The sequence below is a fragment of the Pipistrellus hanaki genome (assembly GCF_964339955.1).
Source record: "Pipistrellus hanaki genome assembly, chromosome: 11".
NCBI classification, from domain to species: Eukaryota; Metazoa; Chordata; class Mammalia; order Chiroptera; family Vespertilionidae; genus Pipistrellus; species Pipistrellus hanaki.
In genome coordinates, this window is record NC_140513.1 from 62183845 (window position 1) to 62203909 (window position 20065).

Genomic DNA, 20065 nt, shown 5'->3' on the forward strand with positions numbered 1-20065 from the left:
GGCATACAATAACATACCCTGTATTAAAAACACCAAAAAAAGCAAGCAAAGTAAATATTTTGTGTACTATAAAAATATGAAGCTCAGGAACATTACCAACTATACTAGATTGTAATAAAACGATGATCATATTTATATCTTCAAACCACTAAGTCTTTTTATCTTTGCAGCATATAAGATGATACAGTAAAAGAAGCAATTTCTGCCCTAACGAGTTTGGCTCAGTGGATAGAGCATCGGCTTGAGGACTCAAGGGTCCTAGGTTCAATTCCGGTCAAAGGCACATCCCCAGTAGGGGGTGTGCAGGAGGCAGCTGATTGATGTTTCTCTCTCATGGATGTTTCTAACTCCCTCTCCCTCTCCCTTCCTCTCTGTAAAAAATCAATAACATATTTTAAAAAAAAAATAAGAAGAAGCAGCAATTTACACCACAGAAGGAGTAAATGGCATGATACTAGGTTCAAATCTAGTTCTGAGGCATATTAACGGGGGGTAGGGGGATGAAGGAGGGCCAAGCTGTTATTTTTACTTACCTCCTATTAAGCACTAATAAGGTGATTAATAGTTTCTAGTTTCTTTTATCTTCTGCTATCGAAGGATACCTGTCCTCTTTGGAGATGAATGATTAGGTTTGCACCAATTTATCTTTTACTGGAGGGGAATGTCACTCTGCAGTCAATGATGTGGAGATTTCCTCTCAATTTATAATAAAATACTGCTCTAATTTCAAAATCATGATAATTTTATGATTTAAGTCAAAAATTATAAAACCATAGAGCTGGAAAAATAGTGTCACAAGACATTTAGCTCAGGTTTCCCACCTACAGGCATAATGATGGGTATCATAAAAACTATTGTGTTTTCATGATTTCCCCCAAAAAAGTATTCTAGCATTTGCTTGACTGATTAACCCCATTAAATGCTTAGTAAGTCTTTTACTTAAGTAATATCTTAAAAGTAACAGACATATATAGAGAAAAAAAAACAAATTTTCTTTGAAATTAAATTATTTTTTGTCCTTGCTTATTATATATTAAAAAGAATGGAATTGATTCATTTAACACAAAAGAAAAATATACAAACATGTAGGAAACAATACAATTGTGATAGGAAGGCAAAACTAATAATGTTATCTTTTGAGGGGAATAAAGTGAAAATAAGCTACAATTCTGGATTTAATGGCAAATTCATGAGTGTTCACCCTGTTACAATTCCCAAATCAATTGTTTGATTAGATGCTCATGGCAAAAATATTCCAGCACAGTTTGATAGACGGATCTAAGAGGTTTTGTAGAAAATTGATCCGCAATACCCAAACTTAAATATTTTCTGACAGGTGATCATGACCAGACTTTTTCAGTAAACAGACATACTGTTGTTGATATTATCAATAACACTTAGATGTATTAAGAGAGCTTAAAGATTGACACTATCTATACTAATAAAAGGGTAATATGCTAATTAGACCAGGTCAACTGGCCATCTTCCAGATGTCCAACTTTCTTCCAGACAAAGCCACAGTGGTAAGGACCAAGGCAGAGTTGGTTAGGGGCGATCAGGCCAGCAGGGGAGGGCAGTTGGGGGCCATCAGGCTGGCAGGGGAGTGGTTAGGCAGTGATCAGCCTGGCAGAGGCAGTTAGGGGCCATCAGGCAGGCAGGAAGGTGAGCGGTTAGAGCCAATGGTCCCAGATTGTGACAGGGATGTCTTACTGCTGGTTTAGGCCCAATCCCTGGTGTCCCAGATATAAAAGGGTGCAGGCTGGGCTGAGGAACACATCCCCTGTGCACGAATTTTGTGTACCGAGCCCTAGTCCTATATAATAAAAGCCTAAGTGACCTCACACCCTCACGCAGTGTCACCACAAGATAGCTGCCCTCACACTGCCACAAGATGGCCAACACAAGAGGGCTGGCAAGGGAGGGGAGTTGTGAGTGATCAGGCCGGCAAGGGAGAGCAGGTGGGGGTGAACAGGCAGGCTGTGGAGGGCAGTTAGGGGTGAGATCAGGCCTGCAGGGCAGGGAAATTGGAAGTGATTGGGCCAGCAGGGGAGCAGTTAGCTGTCAATCAGGCTATCAGGGCAGGGGTTAGGGGGCTATCAGGCTGGCAGGCAGAGCAGGGGAAATCAGGCAGGCAGGGAGGAGAATGGTTAAGAGCCAGCAGTACCAGATTGTGAGAGAGATATCAGACTGCCAGTGTAGGCCCAATAGAGATCAGGCCTAAATCAGCAGTCGGACGGTCCCAGATTGGAGAGGGAGAAGGCCGGGCTGAGAGACACACACACCCCCTGCACAGATTTCATTCACTGGGCCTCTAGTGTAGTATAAAGATTTGTACCTACAATTTTACTGTTAGGGAGATGTAGAATTAGTTTTCCATTTGATAACACCTATGCAAAACCAGGCACATATTTTCTGAGAATTAGAAATAGGACAATTAGAATAATTGGGAGAAATGCTGAGCAATAAATCACACTTTAATAAAAAATAATATCTTCTACCCAAGAATTAGAATTTCATTAACAATAACAAAAAAAAAAAAACTAAGCATAATCCATATTTAACATCTTCAAAAATTCACTAATCAAATTAGACAATATTTTTTTCTAATTGTAATAATAGCAGATAAATTATTTCTACCTGTTAATAAACTATTTCTCCAAATTCACTTTAGCTACGGAGTTTAAGTCTAAAAAAGGTTTGACTAAAACCCAACCTTAGCTATTCTATAGATGACTATGATCTGGAATCCAAAAATTAGGAGGTAGGAGTTGGGAATGATCACAATTTCTATGACTTCTACCTTGGGGCTACTTTGATTAATTTACTAAAGAAAAAAATTATTTTCCTTCTCTTTTGATGTTTGACAAAGATTAGCTGTTTTTATTCAATAATCCTTAAACTTGTACTGCAACTGAGATAGCACTCTTCGTAGAAGACTAATGTTGAAGAATAAAATATTTTGAAAAATTATGGCCTCTGTATTTAATCAGTCTTACTGATAACTCATGAGGATATTATCAAATGAAATTAAAATTAAAAAATAACTAAGCAACAAAAGAAAAAGTTTTGTTTTTATTACCTGTAAATAATTAAAAATTTCTGAATATCTGTTAATTATAAGGTATTGTTCTAAATGTTTTTTTATGGGCCATTTTAGTGATTGTATAATGATGATATATGGTACATATTATTTATTGGTGTAATTTCTATTTATACTTGTGTTATTCATATTTATTTTTTAAATCTTATATATCAATATATTTCAATTGATACACTAAAAACTGAGACACAATGAAATGAAATTCTTTAGGTAAAGTCCTTAAAATCTCCAGTGGTAGAATCATACTTTGAAATAGAATTTGGCTCTAGAGTCCATGTTTTTAAATGTATAATACTGTTTACTGCTCTGTGGACTTTGGATGTTAAATAATCTCAATATCCTTTCCAGACTATAAATGTTTTCTTTTCATGGAGACTTTACTACCATTTCCTAAATCTAGAGTTTGGTAGTTAAATGGCATATGGCTTTATGCAACATTTGTTTATTCATCCATTATTCATTTAAATGTATAATAATGTAACAAATACTTATGGTGTGCCCTATTATAGGCCCTCATTGCTCAGCAAGTTCGTTCTGGTTCAACCTATCACTATATCTAAGGCTTAACTGAAGCCATAGTGGCAAGGTTGGTCAACATGAACAAAAAATAGCCACTGTGTACTCACTTTCCAGAAAGAAAATTCTGGATTGAACTACTGATGTGACATAATTCAAGCCCAAAAATGCAAGCAAAGACCATGATTTTGGTTTGCTTTAACAGCTAGGATCTCAAAAACAGATTATGGTTTGTCCCAATTAACTTTTCTGTCTTCCCTTTGGATTTTGAGAAACATAAAAACTTCAGAAAAGGTGAAAAGTTAGTACATCAGACATTCATTTATGTTACCTATATTCAACAGAAACATTATCCCATATCTGCTGCATCTTCTCTTTCTCAATCATACTTGCATCCTATCTATGTGTATATGTGTATATAGCAAAAAATATGCTTATTTTTATTATCAGAACTATGTGAAAGGAAGATGTAGATGGCATGTTATTTCTTGCCAAACACTTTGGATTTCTTAGAAAAAGGACCTTTACCTGCATGTTTACAACAACACTGTCTTAAGAAATACAACATTATGAGTATCTCAAGAAAAAATAACCTTGTAATAATCACATTATCTAACATATAGCCGTTACCCAATTTTATCAATTGTCTCAATAGTATCCTTTCTAGCAATTTTTCTTTTATTTTCTTTTAAAATCCAAGATCCAAAGAAGGATATTGTGTCTGCTTGGCATGGCATCAATTTAAAATTACTAGAGATACTAAATTCCTCATTATTAGATTCAGCTCAAATATTGTTACAAAATCCCAGAAAGGGATTGTTGACAACTATTGTAAATATTAAGATTTTCTTACTTGAATATGTAGGTTTTAAAATGCCACTGGTCTTCCTGATCAATTTTCATATTTCCTGATACTGATGCTTAGTATATTTATGTTTTTTATTTCATTTTGTGTATTCTCAAAAAAGTGTCAAAATTTTGTTAAATATAAGGGGTATTAATGAACCTGCAAACTAAATTTGTAACTCCCTTTCATGTTTTATATTTTACATATCTCTATATCTATATATGTACCTATCTATTTATGAAAAAGTAAATAATCCAAGTATATCCAACCCCTTTACTTTTACCATCTTGTGTACCATATTCACATATTATGATGGGTCTATGGACAAGTAAATACTATAGTGGTCAGTAGCTGTGCCACTTTTCTCACTCAAAAATATCTCCATAGTGATTCGTGATTTTCATATAAATTAGGTTACTTAGACAACCCTGAGAATGAATCCTATGCTATAGTAATACTTTTTTTTATAGGTAATCAAAGCAATTCTCTTCCTAAAACACTTGTCTCATTGACTTTGTTTTTCTAACCTCCTCTTCCTCATCAGTCTTATGAGGAAAATATGAGGAGCTTGAGCCAGTTGTGCTCTATCCAACTTGCCTTATCCAACTTAGTCCAATCCCCTCAGCTGCTTACTCAGGTGAGCGCTGGACAGCCACTGCCATTGCCACTGTCCTCCCTCCAGCAGCTGTCCCAGTCCCCTCTGAGAAGTGAGAGCTGGGTCCCCGTATTTCTGCACCCACATGATAGAACAAGCATGCTGATGGGACCACACAGCAGCTCCAGCACCCACATCCTACCTGACCAGATTCACCAGGGCCACCCCAACAGCTCCCCAAAGAGGCCAGGTAACACAACCTGGGAATCAGAACATTTTAAAAGAATGGGGTAAATTTTGGCCAATAAGCAGGAAATAAGAAGCCATTGATACCTAGACTCATGCTGCCTCTCAGGAGATGTCCTTAAGATGAACATTCTCTCTTTTGTGAAGCAGAGGCCAGATTGATAATACACCCGCTTTATATATGCTTAACCCCCTTCTCTGCTTCATTTCCCTTCTCCCCTCATTCTTCCACACTGGGATTCCACTGCAAATAAAGCATTAACGTATAAAACTAAAGAAAGGAAAATTACTTGTTCAAAGGCATGTGGATAATAAGTAGTGACAATCAACTAAACCAAAAGTATGAGGACTAAAAAGCCTTGTTATTCTTCTTCCACAATATTCTTGACCAAGATCAGTAAGAAACTGTCCCAAACAATTCCACAGAACCTCTCATTAAAAAGTTGGGTACATGATAAAATTTAGTTTAGGTGTTCCAAATACAGCTAGCTTCCATACGATGTTTATTCCGACTATCACATCAATTTGTTCTTTTTTGTAGAATAATTTTCACCATATCTGTGGGTTCCAATTGACTGGAGGAATTTTTGCCTCATTAGTTATTAATTGGCTCACAATGGAACTTTTGTACAATAAATGACCGCTCCGACCTAAAGCGATGTCAGTGAAGCTCCACCCCTCACTGCTAACATGCCAAGTGTAAGGAGACCTCCATTGTGGGCAGACCTGGGCAAATGTAGAGTACTTCTAGATTTAGACATCCCTGAGGAAAACAAAATCCCAGAATTATCTAATTTTTATTCCTGAGGCGACTGCTTAGGGAATAAAAAAAAGAAAAAGGGAGGGGAAAGACCTGAGAATCAGAAAGCCTAACTATATGTGTCACTCAGATAAGTCACTTAACTTCTTTGATCTACAGTTTCCTAACTTTCCTGATACTTATTTATCTAAATAAAATCATGCCATTGGACTTAATTATCTCTAAGATTTCTGCAAGCAATAAAATCCAATTATTTTATTGGTTAGGCACTAGACACAATGTAAATAACTTCAAATGAAATTAAACTCTGCTCTTGGAAGAATATTCTATTTTAAACTTAGTGATCCACAAAAGATCACCAATATTTTCCTATGAAAGCATTTTTTAAAAAAGTTTTCAGAACTACAGAATAATGCTTAACAGTCACTTTAATGAGATTTTTATATTTACTAATTTGACAGCACTTTAACTGTAAAATGCTAACATTACTGAAAACTTTTTTTCCATGTGAACTATCATTTTCCATTTTTAGTGAGTTTTGAAAGTTTAACATTCCTAATGGTATTTTGGATTAATCTATGTGTATAGCACTTTACTTCTGAAGCAGTGCACCACTATGGTAATAACTTTCACATGGGTGATCACAATAACAATATTAAAAATCTGTAAGCATTTTCTTTATGCACAATACATCCAATTCCCAAATCTGCCTGTTGCTTCTAATTTTCCTGTCACAGTGAAATTTAATTTTGTGTTCTTGGAAAAGCATCCAAAGGGCAGAAGAGATGACTTAAATCCACTTAGCCAATAGGAAGGCAGAGCAGTTGAACAGCATATTCACAAGAGATCAAGAGATGTGGTACAGCATGTCCAAAGTATACAACAGGGGTTAGACAGTCCTGGATTTGAACACCAGCCCTGCCATTTGCTTATCTACAAAGCAGTGATCATACTTATTCCAGGATTACTGAGAAGCCTGCAGATAATGATGTGAAGGGTCTGGTACTGTGTCTAGAATGCTGTATGCATTTAACAAATGATAATTAATTTTCAACTCCAGTGAAACTTCAGCATTAAAATTCTATCGGCTTAGTGAATAACAAGGCTTCTATAGAAACCAGTATAGCAGATCTTCAATATCAGCACACTGGAGAGCTTTTAGAAAATAGATTAGTTCTGGTTCTGCTCCTTTAAAACGGGAGTTCTCAATCTTCCATCAAAAACCCCTAGCACATTCTTTTCTCTCAAGACCAGGGCTTCTTTCAATGTCCTGTATCTCATGAAACACACCAACACATACATATTCAGTAGCTCACACCATAAAACTCATAATTTCATTGACACCTCACCGTTTCTCCTTTACACCAGTGTTCATCATTACCAACCCAATTAGCTCTTAACTGCAAAATATGTCTCCAACAAATCTTTTTTTTTTTGCATCTCCACTATCATGACTTTCTTTTAAATGCAATAGTGTTGTAAATGGTCCCCCATGTCTACACACAGTTCCTTCTGAACTGTTATGTATACTTAGTGATTTTTTTTTTCATTTTAAACACAAATATATTGTCTTCTTCTTGTCTTCAAACATATCAATAACATCTCAAGCTCTAGGAGAAAGACCAAAACCCTCTCACAGCCCACCAGACTCTAGATTAGGGGTGTCGAACTCAATCAGAGAAGGGGCCAAAATCTAAAATCCAGCCTAAATCGCGGGCCGAATGGTTTACTGAACAGTCATAAACTGACAATGTCATAAACTGACAGCGGAGTGCAGTGATGACAGCGCGGTGCGGGCCACATTGCAAGGCCTGGCAGGCTGGATTTGGCCCGCGAGCCTTGTGTTTGATATATGTGCTCTAGATCATCTGAAGCCATTGTTTTCCAGTTACTACACTCACCCCAAGCAGGGGAATTTCTCCCTCATTCACTATGCTCCAATTCACACTAGTCTTTTTAAGGTGCTGGGCATCCCCATGCATTTTCATATTGTTTTTTTTTTTTTTTCAGTCTACAACCTTCTGCACATCCTTCTGCCTCACTCATTAAGTTAATTCTTACTTAATTAGTAGATGTCAGAAAAAACATTCCCTCCTAAGGGCAGCCCTCATACTCCCACCCAACCCTTCTATGCTCTCATAGCACCTAACTTTTTCCTTCACCATAAGTGTTGGAAATATATCTTGGGAATTCATACATGTTTTATTGTGTATTCATTAAATTAAGAATGTCTTAAAATCTATAAATTCCATGAAGGTAAGCATCATGTCAATTTTTCTGAGTTGCATATTCTATTATATTTAAAAATTTTAATCCTTACATGAGGATATGTTTGTTTGTTTTTATTAAACTGAATTTAGATAGAGGGGAAGGGAGAGGGAGAGAGAGAAACATATGCACCCTGACCAAATATAGAACATGCAACCTGGGTATGTGCACTGACCAGAAATTAAACCCGAAACCCCTCAGTGTACGTAACAACGTTCCAACCAACTGAGCCACACTGGACAGGGCATATTCATAATAAATAGCACAATCAATGCTTACCCAAAGCTGATCCTTAATGAGAATTAGTTGAACAAAATACCAAAAAAGAAAAAGTCAACGATTATTTTGCCATTGTTATTTTTCCTATTGTTTTTGTTTTGAACATATTATCCTCCTACAAATTCTGTCTGCTACCCCTCCCCCCCGCAAAGGAAGATTATGTCCAGCATATACAATTCAAGCACTATTCCCACCTATTATTGACCCTTGGTAATTGTGTCTGCTTAACCAATTACATCACAGCTATTGCTCCAACTTGATGAACTCCTGAATGGCATGAAATAATCAGTATCAGAGTGAGGAGATATAGTTATGGGGTTTTTTTTTTTTTACAATAGGGAGCTTTATTACATAAAGGTATTTAATTTCTCTCATAATTTTTGAAATATTAATGAATGGTGATCTAAAAGGGGCAAATGTTTAGAGTAGTCTCAAAGGACCACACACATTTTTAATTATCAACATGTGTCTATTTGTGATCAACTTTCAAATTAAAAGTTAACTCTGTTTAGAAGTTCAAAATTAATGTCAATATTTCAGAACTCAGAGTGTACTTTCTAAGGGAAAAAATATAACAAACTATATATAACAAACTATATATAGGCCCACATAGCACTATTTAATTATATATTATAGCTAAATTTCATTACTAGCAATCTATAATAATAAAAGCATAATGTGCCAATTAGACCAGACAGCCTAAAGGCCTTCATATATCATTCAGGACATCCAGCCATGGTGGTGGGGGCCAAGGCAGAGGTGGGTTAGAGGCAATCAGGCAAGCAGGCAAGTGGTTAGTGGCAATCAGACAGGTAGGCAGGTGAACAGTTAGGAGCCAGTGGTCCTGTATCGCAAGAGGGTGCAGGCCGGGCTGAGGGACCCCCTCCACCCCTGTGCATGAATTTCATGCACCAGGCCTCTAGTCAAATATAAAAGTCCACCTATGAAAAATACATTTAAAGTGGTAATTACATTAGAATTAGGGTATTATGGAAACAATAACATGTAATATTAAAATAGTACTTTCTGTGTCATGCTCCTTTTGAGAAGTAAAAGGGGCACCCTTTACTGTCCAGCAGGTGGAACTTTCGGAAAGGATGTCTGTAGGTTAAGCACTAGGTGCCTAAACATAATTCTATTCCACTCATATGAAATTCTACAAGCACCATTCAACCATCTTAGTACATTCTTTCATCTTAGCATTTTCACTGTGGAGCAATAGTTGCAAGGGAAGTTTGGTGGGGATATGCACTGCACCGTGCTTAGCTGCGTCTAATTCTATGTTCTCATGAGTACGAGGGGTACTCAACATTAAAAAAAAATTATAGAAGGGGTACACATTTGGGAAACACTGCTAAATGAACCATCAGTGAGTTATGTTTGAATTGCAAGTAAGCCCCTAAGTGCATTATTCTACTAGATTGTCATGTTTTTAACTCACTGACATAACCTTTAGCCAAACTCAGAAATAAAACGTATAGTGGAAAGAAGGAGGAGATTCATTGCAGAAAAGATCAAACATTGACAGAAATGGTCACAGTTCTAGAAGGAATTGATAGACCTTATTGGCTAATATTTACAATGAGAATGAAGAATGGAAGCTGAAAGAACTGAATCCAAGCTAAAACTGTACTATGAAAAAATAAATAGCAAGTTTTTGTGGCAGGTCTAAAATGGTGTAGTCCTCATAGAGAGTGCACTTGAAAGAGCCAATTAATTCATAGTAGGCAGAAGTGCTTGAGTTAATGGAGTTTAATTAAAAAGAAAGGGCAGGGCTTCTTCTTCGGATCTGAGGACAATGACAAATGAAGTCTTAATTAGATTCTTAACTTGCAGAAAAGAGTATGTGCCACTGGGGTTTTGCACAGGGTACACCATATTTACTTATATAATTCCTTCTACTGCTATTTCCTGTCCTCCAATTTTAAAGAAGCTATATACTGCCCAAATTTGGTTTTGATCTGCTCTCTGTACAGAAGAAGGTCTTTGTTTTTCTGTCTACATAATGTCCCAAATTTATTCTAATGAGGCTAAGATCCTCTTTGAAGATGGGAGTTCTTACTAGGAAATCTGAATTCTTGGAGTTTTCTTTTTGTCTCACTTTTCCTATAAATGCCTTGCTTTTCTCAGACATGACTGGCCATAGTAAAACTTTCTATAAATATTAGTACTCCCAAGATAAGTTTCTTCTTTCTAGTTTACTATCTAATTCAGCAGCTGAAATCTTGCAGGAAAAAAAGTTATTTCCTGCTAACACCTTCTGTTATCCTCACATCAGATCATTTCTTACCTAAGTGAAAATTGTTTTCTTTATTGTTATTGGGCTTTTAAAGGTTTTTATCACCAGAATTATCTTTGAAATGGCAATATTGTTTTAAGGGTGATTTTTTCAAATGAAGTGAGTCTTAAAGAAAAAATAAAAAACAATCGGGGTATGCCATAACATTTCAAGTTGTGATCTACTTGTTGAGGTGGCTGTAATGCCTATATGCCCTGGGGCATTGCAAATAGAAAATTTTAAAAGTCTGACTTAAATGGTAGTCATAATAAAAGCAGTCTGAGTTGAAATAAAGATCAGCATTTAAGTAATATTAAGAAAAAAACACACACATATTAACAGCAAAATACAATAAAACATGTTTGCTATTATAAGATAGCATGCCAATGTTACAGGAGTTACCAATTGGGTAGCTTGAAATAAACTAAAAAACAATACTTTTAATAGAACATAAAAAAAGAGAGACAGAGGAGAGGGGAGAAGTAATAGAAAAATCCAGAGTTCCATCAGATTAAGGTTGGAGATGAGAGAGTGATGTGGACTTTTATACTGATGACAATGTTTCAGACCCTCATTATGTTCACTAAGGCATTCCATTAAGGTAATCCAGGGATGGACAAGAAGAAAGTGCAATGTCTTTGCCAGTCATTATTATAGAATATTTAACTGAAATCTAACCCTTAGATGTGATTATTTTCTAATTGAATGTGTAATCTTTAGATATGTCTATGTTATCTACAGTCTTTACTACTCCCTAATGTAGCATATACTTTGTCAACTTCATATAATACAATTCCTTTAAAAACATTTGAGTTTGTAGTGCTTCTATATCATGAACAGACTATAAAGAAAATGATCAACTCTGGTTTCATGTAAAGTTGTTCCAATAAGTTTAAGAACAGATTCATGTTATAAATATTGATGCCAAATATAGTCCATCAAACAATAATACAATATAAAAAGTAATTATATTAATTGAAGTTATGCATGAACATAAACAGAGGAAATACTTTCTCAGAGAATGAATTAGAAAGCAATCCCAATATTTATAAAGTTAACAGAGTCCTAATAAACTATAACCAGGGAAATATGTTTATGGAAATACTAATAGGTAAGCCTATAATTTTTCCTTTTCATAAAAAAAAATACACATTTTCTTTCACATGAGCACTGGCATTTATTTCAATGAATAATTTAAGTCTTATCAAATAAAGGAGGATATAATTTAAAATGGCTCTTATAAGCTGTCTGTTCAATTTACAATGATGTAATCAAGACTTGGTGTAGCAGAGATGCAATCCTTGGGCAGATTCAACATCTGAGAAGCTGGTGAAGCAAACCTACTAGCATCCATGATGGACTGATGAGCTGACATCTGCCTGCGTGATCTACTTCTCATTTCCAAGATTACTATTTTTGTTTGGTTGTTTAGAACTTAAATTTATCCTCGAAAGTTGGAGGCGCTGAGAACAGTGGCAAGCACCAGTCACAGCATGCTGTCCATTGCAAAGCAGTAGAAAGGAGTAGGAATATTTGTGGGTGTTCCCGGGAACTCATCAGTCTCCTGTTTATTTTCAATAGGAGACTCACAAGTTCCTGCAAATGCACACAAACTTGTTGCAAGCAGGTGCCCTCGGTAGATAAGCAGGTGCTGATATGTCCTCCACTTCAAGTGAATATTGCAATCTGTTCCCATGGAGTGTACTTAGCAGCTTGGCTAGTGCTTGTAATTCTTCCCAAACAATATGGTAGGCATCACAGTCACTGGTCACTTTTATTCATCTATTCAACAAATAATTAAGTGAGCTTCTCCTAGTTAAACACTGATTTTGTCTCTGGGCATAGAGTGCTGGGATAATTTCTTGCCATTATGTCCATTCTATTGAGCATTAGTCCAGTTCGTTTTCAATCATGCTTTTGTCAAAGCTTCGGTCTCCAACGCCAAATAAGAGGCAGTGATGTTTAAAATTTTCCCTTTGTGGTAACTGTTAAGTTTAGAGCTTGTGCAGTCATAGGAAAAGCCAAGGAATGGGGACAAAGAGTTCTGAATTCTAGTCCCAACATAGATAAAACCTAGCAATATTTCCATGATCAAGCTATTTAACCTTTTATGTTTGTTTGTTTGTTTACATTTATTTATTCGTAAAATGATTGGGCTATTTCACTGCTGCTTGCAATCTGGATGTTAATGTCTGATTATAAGACCTGGAAACACGGAATGAAAAGCATTTACATATAAAATATAATGCCATCAATTTTGTCTTTTCTGGGGAGGGTTCAAGTTAGGTTCAACAAAAAGTTTAAATATATGATTGGTTACTGGTATCTTTGTCTACCCGTTAATATACACAGTATTTTTCTCATAGGGAAATAAATGATTGATTTGCTTTTGTACTGGCTTCTAACCCTGGAACCCCACCCCTCCCCCAGGCTTTAATTTTCCCATTAGATCTGAGACTCTGGCTCTAACATCACAAGACAGGACAGTTCTTGACTTGGGACGTGGGGTAAATCAAGGTGAATATTTGCCTAAGATCACATTTCAATCTTTGCTGTTTATCTGCAACTTCAAGCTAAAGAAAACTCAGCTTCTGTTGGTTTGTTTAGAATAAAATAAATAAATATACCATTACCCCTCTCTCCCTAAAATAGCATGTGTATACATATATTTGTACCTGTGTGCACACATGCGAAAACACACACACACACACACACACACACACACACACACACACACACAGTCTCTAATGACCCTTCAACCCAAAAAGAGTTCAGATCTAGTAAAAACTCATGTACTTATGCTGTGTACAGCAGACTGCATTTATGCCTTTGTAAGAGCCAGTCTGTTAAATGCTTTATAGAAAGGTTTAATTAAAGCCTCCAATTAAAATTCCAAATTAAAATTCAAGACTACTTGCAGTAGTTTAGGCAAATAAGAGTAGACCATATGTTGAATAGTATATAAAATTTAAACTTTAATAAGTAATGAACTACTAAGTCACGGAACACTTATTGATCTGTTTTCCAAGTTTTGACTAGGTGACTAGTCATGGTATAGTTTCTTCCCTTATAGTGCTTGCATTAAAGGTTTAATTACTGATGAAATGTAGGTTCTTTGTGTCAAATGCATGTTACAAATCCATATATGTAGAGATAAACAAGGAACGACATTAAATAGAGGTAAATGGTATAAACCAAGAAACACAGAAGAGGAAATGTTAGAGTAATAGTGTAGCGGTATATCATAATACTAGTATATAGGGTTTAAAATTCTATAGTTAAGAGTCCAATGTCTGAGTCTTTGAGTCACAGACTATCTGTATGGGTGGATACAATATTTAATTTACTGAACCTAAATAAAATAAATTATCACAGACTACCTATATGGATGGATACGATATTTAATCCCTCTGAGCCTACATTTCCTTATCTTAAAACAGAAATGATAATAGCACCTGTCTCTTAGTGTTTTTCATTCTCATTATCTTCATTATCATTATGAAGGGTAAGAAATGGGAGAGAGAGAACAAATTGGATTTCACAGCTCTGCTACTGACTATAGATGTTAATGCTAAAATCTTAAAGCTAAAATGGAATTGATTGAGAAGAAAAATCTCAAGAGTATCAGTCAAATTTAACACCTGACTCATTATACTCATGAAAATCTGACATTATTATCATTTCAATGAACTTTTGTACCTTTGGGTTGAGTGTGGTTTCTATTTCTATGGAATTGTTTCCAAGTTACTTGAAAAGTTATTTGATATGATAAAAAAATTATACATATTCCATATATGTCCTATTTAAATCAATCATTTCTTGATGTCCTTATAGCTCTTTGACAATTAACCTTTCTTCTACTTATCAACAATAGTGAAATAAATTATGTAGGGAATACTCATGCAATTTAGGAGGTCACAATGAGAAAATGGTAAAGAAAAAAAGATATAAGAGTAAGAAATACATATTCTTAAGCACAGAGTAATGTCTTTTGCAAGGGAAATTTACACTAAAAAAAAAGCTGTAAGACAACAAGGTTTTGAAGTTGCTATTTTTTAAGTGTTTCAATGGTAAGGGCATTTTTCTCTTTGACTATTACCACCTATTAATGTTACTACCCTTTCATTGATAAGCATATTCTATCCTTTTTCCAGTATCTAATCTTTGAACAAACAAAATGAAGTGCAAGGTACACCAAACTGGTTCTTTGTGTACAAAAGTATTTACTTTATAAAATTAACGAGTACAGGAAAAAAAAAAAACACTAAGTGGTTGAGATAGATACATTTTGAAATTCAAATGTATCTTCCATGCTAGAATCTAATAGCATACTTAAGGTTTTTTATTAGAATTGTGCAAAATAGGGACACAGTTATGGTGCACTGAGCTTTATGAGGTCGAGTTCTAGGTTCCTTTTCCCCTATTTTTCATCATGATTGGGGTTATGATAAATTGGGATTTTATATAACATCTGTGAAGGTCATGATGAAATATGCATTTATTTATTAATTTATGCTTTCAAAGATATTTACTGTGTCACAATGTTTATAACTGGTAAAAACGTTCCCCAATGCAATTATACTTATGTTTCTTGCCTACTCCTGTAACTGAACATAAATAATGTTTTTAACCAGTTATAGCATGTATTTTTCTTAATAAATCATTTCTTATAAATGAACAATGATTATATATATATATATATATATATATATATATATATATATATAAATACATGCACATGTCTATAATAATAAAAGCATAATATGCAAATTTCCTGAATGGCTGAACAGCAAATGACTGTCTGAAAGACCCTCGGGACAACCTTCTGGATGAAGCCAGTGCTGCAAGGGCCGAGCCCCTTGCACAAATTTTGTGCATCAGGCCTCTAATATACAGTAAGTTGGGGTTTTTTTTTTCAACTTAAAATTGAAAGAAAACAAGGATTCAATTAAAAAGACAATTTCTTTTGATATACCCCTATTTTAAAAGATTAAACAAACTCAAGAGTCTTTACTACTTGGTATTAGGGGAGGAAAAAGCAATAATAACTTTCTGTAACTTTCATTTAGTCAGATATGTAAGCTTTTATGCTGTGTCATAATAACCATATTAAATAGTATTGTCCAATATTGTTCCTTAGTTTTAATTTAGAGAAAGTTTGTTATGCTTTAGTGCTAGCATGATAGGGGTGGCTAAAACTTAAATTGATTTATTTTATTCTTTCAGAAAAAAAATAATTCTTATTCAAGTATGCATGATAAAGATCCTCGTTATTTGTTTAGAGGTTTTCAGTTTTGAATATATTTAAGAAGTGACTGCACTGACAATAGTTATAAAAAGTGTTTCACGATATTGTGCAGACCTTCTACCTGTCTTCTAATTTTTAAGATGTTATATGTACTTGTCAATAAAGAATTACCTAAGTGCCAATTGACAGATGAATAGATAAGAAATAAGGAAATCCTGCCACTTGCAAACATAAAGGGGCCTTGAGATCATTTGCTAAGGTCTGTGTGAAATAAGTCATACAGGTAAAGAAAACTACTGTATGATGTCACTTACTAGTACATGTTGAGTCTAAAAAAGAAAAAGAAAAAAAACTATTGAAACAAAGAAAAGATAGATGGTTCAAGAAACTGTGGTTGGGTGTGGGAGAAATCAACGAAGGTAGTCAAAATCTACAAACTTTTAATTATAATAACAAGAGTAAATTTGGGGAATGGGTTTCCTGCATGGTCACTATGGTTACCTGAATGATTATATTTGAAGTTGCTATGAAAGTAGAATGTAAAAGTTATCCTTATAAAAATATTTGCAATTTTGATATAAATGTGTTAAATTTTTGCAATCATTTCACTAAATCATTATTGTACATGTTAAACTTATACAAAATGATATGTCAATTATATCGGAATAAAGCTGGAGGCTTATTTTTTTTAAATCACATATTTTAGAAGTATATAAAGTTAAATGTGAAAGTAACTCCATGGGCACACTGGTTAGTCTTCATCCTGTCCAATAGCTAGCATTGCTTTGTTTTCCTACAGCAGTGCTATAATAATGTTTTCCTGACTAATACTATTGTGCATTTCCTGATTAATTCTTTAAAAATGTTGTTCAATATTTTTTCTATATCACTAGAAACCAACAAATCGCCTACCAGAAAGACAATGTTTACTCCCATCAACAGAAAATACCAGCAATCATTTCCTTGTACCCTTAACAACACTGGATATTATTATTGCTTTAAGCTTCACAAATTTGATGGGAGAAAATAGTATCTTACTGTTTTTAGTTACTTTTTTCTGATAAAGAATAAAATTGGACATTTGTTACACTGTTGCATATTTTCTTTTGAGTTACTTGTGGTACATTATTACACCTTTGGCAATGCTTCTGTTACTCTATTTGGTTACCTTTCTATTGCAATTTTAGGAGCTATTTATATTTTTATCATGGCTAAAAGTCTGTCTTACCTGTTACCAATATTTGCTTCTAATTTTATACTTAACTTTAATTTTATTTGTAGTGTCTTTTACTTGAACATTTTTAATGCTTATGTAATTATACCTAGCAACCACTTCTTTTATAACTCCGAGTTTCATTTCTTGCTTAGTAGGGACTTCATAATATTTAAAAATTACCCTATAAAAATAACTTATATAAAAATAACTTATATATACTTCTATTTTTAAGTTTATTTTATACATTTAGATATTTAATTTACGTTAACATTCTATATAGTGAGAGATAATGGTATTTTTTTAATAAATAGCTATTTGCAATGTTTTATTAGTAAGTACATAACTTGCTTATTGAAATGACAAATAGAACATATAATCTCTCTCTCTCTCTCTCTCTCTCTCTCTCTCTCTCTCTCTCTCTCTTATATAATCTTCTGTTTTGCTGAATTGGTTTACTTTTATATTACTACATCTGTACCAGTCTTTCCTTATCATAACTGTATGCACTTATTTATAGTTTGGTGGTAGGGCAAGTACCAGTCAGGAGGCAGCTGCAGTAATTCAAGAGAAATTCTGATGCTCCAAAATGGCAAGGGCTTGAAAGAGAAGTGCAGATTTGATCAACACTGTTAGGTAGTCAGAATGGACAGACATAAGCATTAGCTGGGTGTCAAAGAAGAAAGAGCCCAGGGCGACATCTAGATCTTTTATTTGATAATGGGGTGAGTTTCCATGCCACTCACTTAGGATGTTGAACTAGAGATAAATATTTCAAAATGTATAGCCATTGGTGACATTAACTGTTTCAAATGGGGGGGGGGGAAGGAAAGCCCAAGAATTAAATATAAAGGAAAATGACATTTAAGGACAAAGGAAAAAGGAGAACACAGAGCAGAGAAGTAAAAGGATTGTGGAAGAGTATGTTCTGAAAGGAAACAAGCGTATCAGGTACGTAACTTCGTATTCATGCTAGCCACTTGTAAAAATCATTATAATTTAGAATAGTTTTCTCACATTTGGTTCCAAAAGTGAAATTAAATGTGTTACTTGGTAATTTGTGCTATGTGTGGCTTTATTTTAGTTCATGTTTTGCTGTCACTGTATTAAAGGTAAATATTGTCCAAAATCTGTTATGAATTTTATCATATGTGACACTCTTTCAGAGCCATGACAGATGTGAATATTTATGCACAAGATGTCAGCTAGAATATAAGCAAGAAAGATTACAATGTGAATGTTGGCATACAATTATGTAGCAAGCTGCTTATAAAAGTGCATTGTTATTTTTATGTAGGAGTGATCATTTAGCTCTTTATATTCAAGTGCCATTAAAAATAAGAATTAGGTAAACATAAAAAATAAAAAAAGAACTATTGAACCTTTGGCTAGAAAACCAGGCAGCTTAGTACCGTGGTTGGCAAACTGCGGCTCACGAGCCACTTGTGGCTCTTTGGACCCTTCCACAAAACACCACGGCCCGGGCGAGTCCATTTTGAAGAAGTGGCGTTAGAAGAAGTTTAAGTTTTAAAAATTTGGCTCTCAAAAGAAATTTCAATCGTTGTACTGTTGATATTTGGCTCTGTTGACTAATGAGTTTGCCGAACAGTGGCTTAGTAAAAGCCACACTGGTGTTGTTAAGCTTAGATCTCAGTCCCACCTGAATTTTTCTGAGACTTAGTTTGCTCATATTTAAGATGATCTTAGTAATATGATAATTATATAAAATAACTTAGGAATGTAAGCAATGCCATTATTTGTCTACATCACTTTCTCTTTACAAATGCAAGTACATACAATCTGCAGAAACAAATCCTCTTTTCTATGACAATACCTAAGACATCATATGAAAGGATTTCAAGAAGCAAAGATGACTTTATAAATAAGAAGTGCCTGAAAACTTCAGATCACTAATGTAAATGTTCCAGGCATGTCTTTTAAGGAGGAAGTGGGTTTCAAGGAGGTCCCAAAATAATGTGATCCCAAAGGGCGAGAGGAGTGTTGGTTAATTCCATCTTTCTGGGTCAAATATTAATTACGGTGATACTAGATATTTTGTCTATAGCTTTTAAACCCTCACACACACTTGCTCACACCTAGCTGTCAACATGCAATGAATCTACATTCAACAATAACTGGGCACAGTCCAGATTAGAACATAGAACATGAAGGAGATTGAAGAGAACCCATGCGAACGTGGGTTTGGGTATTTGAGGAATGTTCCATGGAGGATATGTCAAAGACAAAGCTAGGTACACATCAAATCTTATATATAATATTTTCCCTTCTGATGTATACAGAAATCTATGCTTTCTAGCCCTATAGCTGTGATCACCTGATGCTCTCTGGCCAATGAAAGTTGAGTGGAAATGATGTGTCTGGTTTCTAGATTAAGGCAGTAAAAGCTCCTTCCTACTTCTCAGGTCTCATTGTTTCCCTGCTGAGCAGCATGCTGTTTGCCCTTTGGAGAGCTGGTCGAGAGTGTGTGTTCTAAGCCCAGGATACCAAACTTCCTCTTCTGTAAAGTGGAATAATAGTATGTCTACATCACAAGGGTAATAAGAATTAATGATATAATATGTGTAAAGCTTGTTAGACTAATACCAGCAAAAATATACACTCAAAATGTTAACTATTTTCATTGGTATTTCCCACTTATGGCTTTTTCTATACATTCTCCTATGATATTATATTCAAAGTGTTTCCCATAAAATA